Source organism: Rhinatrema bivittatum, chromosome 7 (assembly GCF_901001135.1).
Source record: "Rhinatrema bivittatum chromosome 7, aRhiBiv1.1, whole genome shotgun sequence".
Lineage (NCBI taxonomy): Eukaryota > Metazoa > Chordata > Amphibia > Gymnophiona > Rhinatrematidae > Rhinatrema > Rhinatrema bivittatum.
In genome coordinates this window covers 2,467,002-2,473,001 of record NC_042621.1, presented here as the reverse complement: position 1 = coordinate 2,473,001, position 6,000 = coordinate 2,467,002, and the positions used below count along the sequence as shown (strand labels likewise).

Below are 6,000 nucleotides of genomic sequence, written 5' to 3'. Positions count from 1 at the left end.
CTCCAACTTTTCAATTAAAATAATGCTTTGTGTTTTCAGCGTCATTCTGATTTAAAAACGGTAACTAAAACGAAACCTCTTGGCTTAAAAGTAGACACAGTAAAGTTCTGACAGCAGGCGGCCACCCTGGGAACGGGCCCTGCATGCATCCTGGAAGGAGTCTGCTGAGGACACCTGCTCTGCTCCTCCCCCCACTAACGGCGCAGTTTTGATCATCAGCCACGTGAATGGATATGCACTTTTGTATTTTATTTTATTTTTTAAACCATTGGGACTCTTCATCAGCCCTGTGAAAACAGGTTTTCCAGTTTTAAGACGTCAGAAGGCATTGAAACAGCAATAAATGAGCAGCACACATCCTGTCACTTAGGACACGGAGTCGCTGAACATAGTGCTATACAATGTAGTGTTACGCAAGCTTGCAGAACTCTTCCCTTCCCTCCCAGACTACACTCATAGCCGCCTGCTTGGAGGAGAACCAGATGGCTTCAGGGGACAGAGAGAAAGACACACAATCTTTAACAGCGTTTAGAGACTGCAAGGGGCATAGGTCAGGTGGAGAAGTGAAAAGGTCACAGCTTACCAGGGGTCAGAAGCCAGGTCTGGCACGGGGGGGGGGGGGGGGGGGGGGGATTTTCCCTTCCCAGTTCTGTTTGGGATGCCTGGGTGCTGCCACCCTGTGCTGCCTGGGAGATGCCAGTGACCGGCCTTCTCCTTCACGAGCTCGCATCCTTCTGCCATGGTCCGGGGGCCCTGGGGGGTGCGCACATAGCTTACGTAGGCACCCTCCGCTGGGAGCACTCCCCCTCGTGCCCGTCGCCAGGTTAACCCCCTGCCCAAGATCCCAGACACAGGATTGCAGGAAGGTAATCCGTATTCATAATCTCCCTGCCCCAGGGTCTCTCTCACAGACACCACACAAAGCCATTCAAACTTTATCCAAGAATCTTGTTTAAATATTAAAGGGAAAGTTATGAGTGCGCAACCTTTGATCTGGACGCGGTGCCACGGCGAGGAGCCAGAAAACACGAGGGGCCAGAGGAAGTTTGAAATTCTACCTAGGGCTGATCGGACTCTGGAAATGTCATGCAGACCCTTCCCCCGTGTTAAGGGACCCGGATCTTTAAACTAACTGGCCCTGCAGTCATAAACCTGTGACAATTACAGCCCTCGCCCCCCACCCACGTGGTCAGCATGGAGTCGACACGCGGGCTCGCGCTCTGCAAGCCTCTTTCCGGCGCGTTCACGGGTGCCCCCCAGGATCACGGTGGCATCGCGCCCCCACCCACCCCGGGATCACGATCCTGCTGGTTCAGACTGGGGGGGGGGGGGGGGGGAATCCTCTCACTTACTCAAGGTCTGCAGCAGGGACGACCAGGTCTTCATATCCAGGCCGTGCTCCAGGGCGCTCGGGAAGGTGCCAGCGGCAGTCGGCAGCAGGTGATCCCGCCCTGGGGGGGGGCTGCCGGCCAAACGCCTCACCCTTCACTTCCAGCCCGCAGGGTCCTCTGCCAGCGGCGGCAGCGGCAGCAGGCTGGGAGCTACAGGCTGCAGGCTGCCAGCGACCATTTTAGTCCCCCCCTCCCCGGCTACCCATGAAGCCCCTCTCTCTTGCACTGGAGCGCGGGCCTGTCAGGAGTGCCGAGCTGCGGCTCTGGCCTCTCACCCACAGCTGCTAATTAAGGCTCGGCTGTGACAGTTCAAGAGCCTGGCAGAAGTCTGCGGGAGGAGAGCTCCTAATTGGAGCTGCTTTTCATGTCTCCCGAGCACGCACACACACACACATTCTCCAGAGCTGGGGGCTGCACGCTGCAGGGCTCGCTTTTTAGTTATTTATATATATATATATATTTCTTTCCCTTTTGTACTTACCACTGGGGAAAGAGAGAAGGGGGGGGAGGGGGGTAGAAACAGAGCAAAATCCCTCCCACCCCCACCCCCGAGAGGTCACCAGTTCTACATCCAATCCTCCTCCACAGACGTCCGGGCCCAGCCACCTCTGCCCCTCAAAAACGTATCCGTGTGAGCAAGTCACGGGTAAAATGTTTGTATCCTGAGCAGGGAGGTAACTTGCTGGCGCGTTACCTCCCTGCGCCCGCGGGCATCCTCAACGCGCGACTAAGGAAAGGGGGGGCACGACGATACCCATCGAGGGGAGGGGGGGGGGAATGAGGCCGGGAGAGGGCAGGGAATGCCTTCTCCGAGAAGGCTCGCCAGCTGCCACCCAAAGTCATCTGGACAGAGGCGGCCAGTCCTGTTCTCCCCCCCCAATGCCCGGTCCGGTTTTAAGACGGCAAGCAAGCCTTCACGCGAGATCCAAAATAGCAGGGCACCGCAGACCTGCTCCCCACCCAGTCACAGCTCTGCCCTGGCCTCAGTTTGCACAAGTCTGACTTCTAGCACTTCCCCTTTAAGATCTTCGTCTCCTTTCTTTTTGTCCTAACATATCTACTTTCTATATTTTTGTGTTTAATTAAAAAAAAAAAAAAGCATGCAGCTTGGATTACAGGCATGCCCGTTTTCAAACAACCTCCTTCCGCGAGTCTGGCCAGTCGCTATCCGTGCCGTCCTCGCGCCGCGAGGGTCGCATGGGGACCAGCAATAGCTTTGCATGGCAGGGCTGCTTCTCCTTGCGCTCAGGGTGGATAAAAGTGGTTAATGACTAGGAGCTTGTGACAAACTTAAAATACAGGGGGAGGGGGGGAGATATCTCCTGATATGTGAAATTTAAAAGCAAACAAAAAATAATAATAATTGCGCAATCAGAAAGTACCTTACTGATGTTCCTTCAGCAGCCAAGAATTAGGCTTAAAAGAAAAAAGAAATACCCACTAAAGGATGTTCTTCCCGCTGGCGTTGCGAGCCTCCCGGCTCGCTGTGCCCGGGGATGCCTGCGGCCCTCAGGAGAGCGTGCTGAGCAGCACCTGTCTGAGGGACACATAAATTCAACTTGGCGGAAACAAACCGGTTCCACGCCAGGCACAGGCAGCACGCTCGGTGCATTAAATTAAAGTCTTGAGGAGGCACGCAGGGCCCGAGAAAACGCTCCAGCTTTCCGGGATAAATGTCCTCTCTTTCTCCTCTGCTTCTGCCAAGACTCTGACAGATCTATTATGGTGCCAGTGACCCGCACACTTTATCAGCCCCAGCGCGACAGCGAGCACCGCTGCTCCGGCCCGGAAGCAGGCAGGAGAGAAATACAAGACGACCTGCATCACCCTCCCGGGTCAGGAGGCAGGCATTGCTCTCTCTTCCAGGATCAGCACCAGGGCTGGCAACGTCAGTGTGCATCTGTCTGTTTTATTTTATTTTATTTATTTATTTTTAATAACTATAAATGTGGATTTTTCATTTTGTGCCGATGCCACCTCTCCAGGCGGAAATGTGTTTATATCAAGCAATTAAAAGCTGTCTCCGATTAGCAAGAGTGAAAATGTATTCACTGCTTCATCACTGGTGCACCCGAGGCTGGGGAATACTTTGGATGCAATTAATTATTATTATTAAGTTTTAGGGAGTGGAGGAGCGGATTCTGCCTGAACAGGATAAGCTGAGAGTAGTTACAGACCCTCCTCGCACAAGGTAGCCACTGCCCTAGGACGCTTGGGAGGGTCTCGTGCCTCGAGACAAGTCTCATCATCCAAAAAAAAAGAGGAAGCCTGAGGAGCAGCCAGCGAACCACGCACTAAACCTCTTCCACGAGGCAGGTCCCCACCGAGAGCAGCCCCCTTCCCCCCATCTCAGACCCCCAAAAAAAGTTATGGCAGAGGCAGGAGTGAGACGCAGGTCTGCCCTGCTCTAGCCAGCGAACTGTAGCCCCTCTTCCCAGCACAGGACTCTAGACTAACTCACGGGAGGGCCCTGGATCACAACGTCCTTTACATGAAGGCCATGGAGCTTCAGAGACAGCGCTATCCTGGGAGGTAACACGCAGGCGCAGAGCAGGCAGCTGCCTGTGCCCCGCACTCACTGCCCTGCTAGGCTGCAGGAATCACTCACAGGCGCTCACGTGGCCAGCCACTTTCAAAGAAGAGAAGCAGAGACCTGAGCATCATTCGTGGGTCAGCTAGAGACAATCCTGCTTCTGTCCTACAGCACATGCCTGATCCCTAGGATCCATTTCCACGCGTGCCAGGGGGTGGAATTGGGAGAGACTGTGCCTGTCACTACCCAGTTTGCATATGACACCCCCCAAAATAAAGATTTCATTTTTTTCGGTTTTGTGATCTTGTGCCTGGGAAACTATCAGAATTCCTGTCACATAGCGTCCGGGATATTCTCCTGTCTTCATTTGCTCATAATTAGGTAAAAACCTAATGAAGACAACCATGGCTGATTATCCCCGGCACAGAACGGAAGCTTGCCCTATGTAATCAGGCCCTCCCGTTCTCCTCTCCTTTGCAAGCTTGTCAGGCAGGGCCTTCACCCTGGAGGTGGCTGCATTTCCGAAGGGATGGGAGCACATTGCCAGGATGCTGCCTTGTTGTAAAATGCAAATTCTGATTCTTGGTCTAAGCAAGACAGTGGCAGGATTTCTCCAGGAACAGAAATGGACTAATGACTGCAGATCAGGACCGTCCAATCCACCTCTTGCTGTACATACCGGACATCACAAGGTAATCTCTGAACCCCAAAGGACCCTCTGGGTTTTCCCCAGGCTCTTTAACTCTACCCTTGCCTTGCTGACCGAGCCTGCCATTCCCCCGGCCTGGCAGGCTCGGCCCTCTTTGTTCGGGAGGAGGAGGGGGGGGGGGGGGGAGAGGAGGATCCGGCTGCCTGCCCGGAGGGCCACAGCTCAGGTCTGATTCTGGCACTCTAGCAACCCCCGGGGGGGGGGGGGGGACGATGTGGCACGTCTGCTGTCTCCTGCGCCAGTTCTCTCCCCTTGGGCTGGGGAAGCCCTTGCTGTCCAGCTTATTACCAACTTGCTTCAGTGTCGCTGGAATGGGAAAGTGGGAAGGAGGGGGCTGGGGCCTCCATTAGGTATTCTGTAAGAGTCCTTTGGAGAGCAGCCTGCCAGCAGGCCCTGCCTCCACACACAAGGATTAATGGCCGGTGGCATCTCCAACGTGCATTTCAAGGGCCCGGAACTGCTCCTTGGGCAGTCAGGAGCAGGAAGACATTTCTAATTATTTATTTCTCTCTGCCACTTCTTGGCTTGCATCCAGGCGCCTTCTAAATTCCTGCGAGGGCGCACAGCACCTCCCCCCTCCGATAGGATCGGCAGAGGAGGTAACGGGGGGGGGGGGGGGAAGCTCTCCCAACACAGGCCCAGGAAAGAGGGGATTTTATTTTAATTTTTTTTTCAGAAAGAGACTGCACAAAACAGCGGCCCGCTTTTCAGCTTTGAGGCACCTTTCCACAGGCCTTGACGAGCACCCTGTTATCCTCCAGTGGGATCTCTCCTCCTGATGTGGCACAGGAGACCCTCCCACCCGTAATCCTATAGGGCTAAGCAGGGCCCTCCGTAACAGTGACAGCTGCATCCTGCACCTCTTCCTACCCCGAACTTATTTCATGGCACCAGCAGCTCAGACCCCCGTCAGCCGGGGTCCGTTTGGCCAACCACTGTCATGGCCTGGTCAGAGAGAGAAAAAAACAAACCAAACAAGATGCACGTGCTTATTACACACACACACACACACAGCGAAGAGACCAGCAGAATGACACCTGCTGCACAAAAAAAAAACATCTCTTCCGTGGGCAGGCCAAAAGCGTCCAATAAAACATTTAAAAAAAACAAAAAACAACCTTATCCAATTAACTCAAAGTTCAAAATGTGGAAAGAGAATAGCCACTGCCATTAGCAATGGTAACATGGAATAGACTTAGTGTTTGGGTACTTGCCAGGTTCTTGTGGCCTGCATTGGCCACTGTTGGAAACAGGATGCTGGGCTTGATGGACCCTTGGTCTGACCCAGTATGGCATGTTCTTATGTTCTTATGGAGGATGGATTTGGCAGCGCAAGACGAGGAACCCAGGGCTAATGGGACTCAGCA

At 53.9% G+C, this 6,000-nt stretch overlaps 1 protein-coding gene across 7 annotated transcripts in view; it reads right to left on the bottom strand.

The window, feature by feature from the left end:
* The window catches only part of GSE1 (Gse1 coiled-coil protein), a 378,777-nt gene that overhangs the window by 197,803 nt on the left and 174,974 nt on the right, over window positions 1-6,000 (bottom strand). The window lies entirely within an intron of this gene.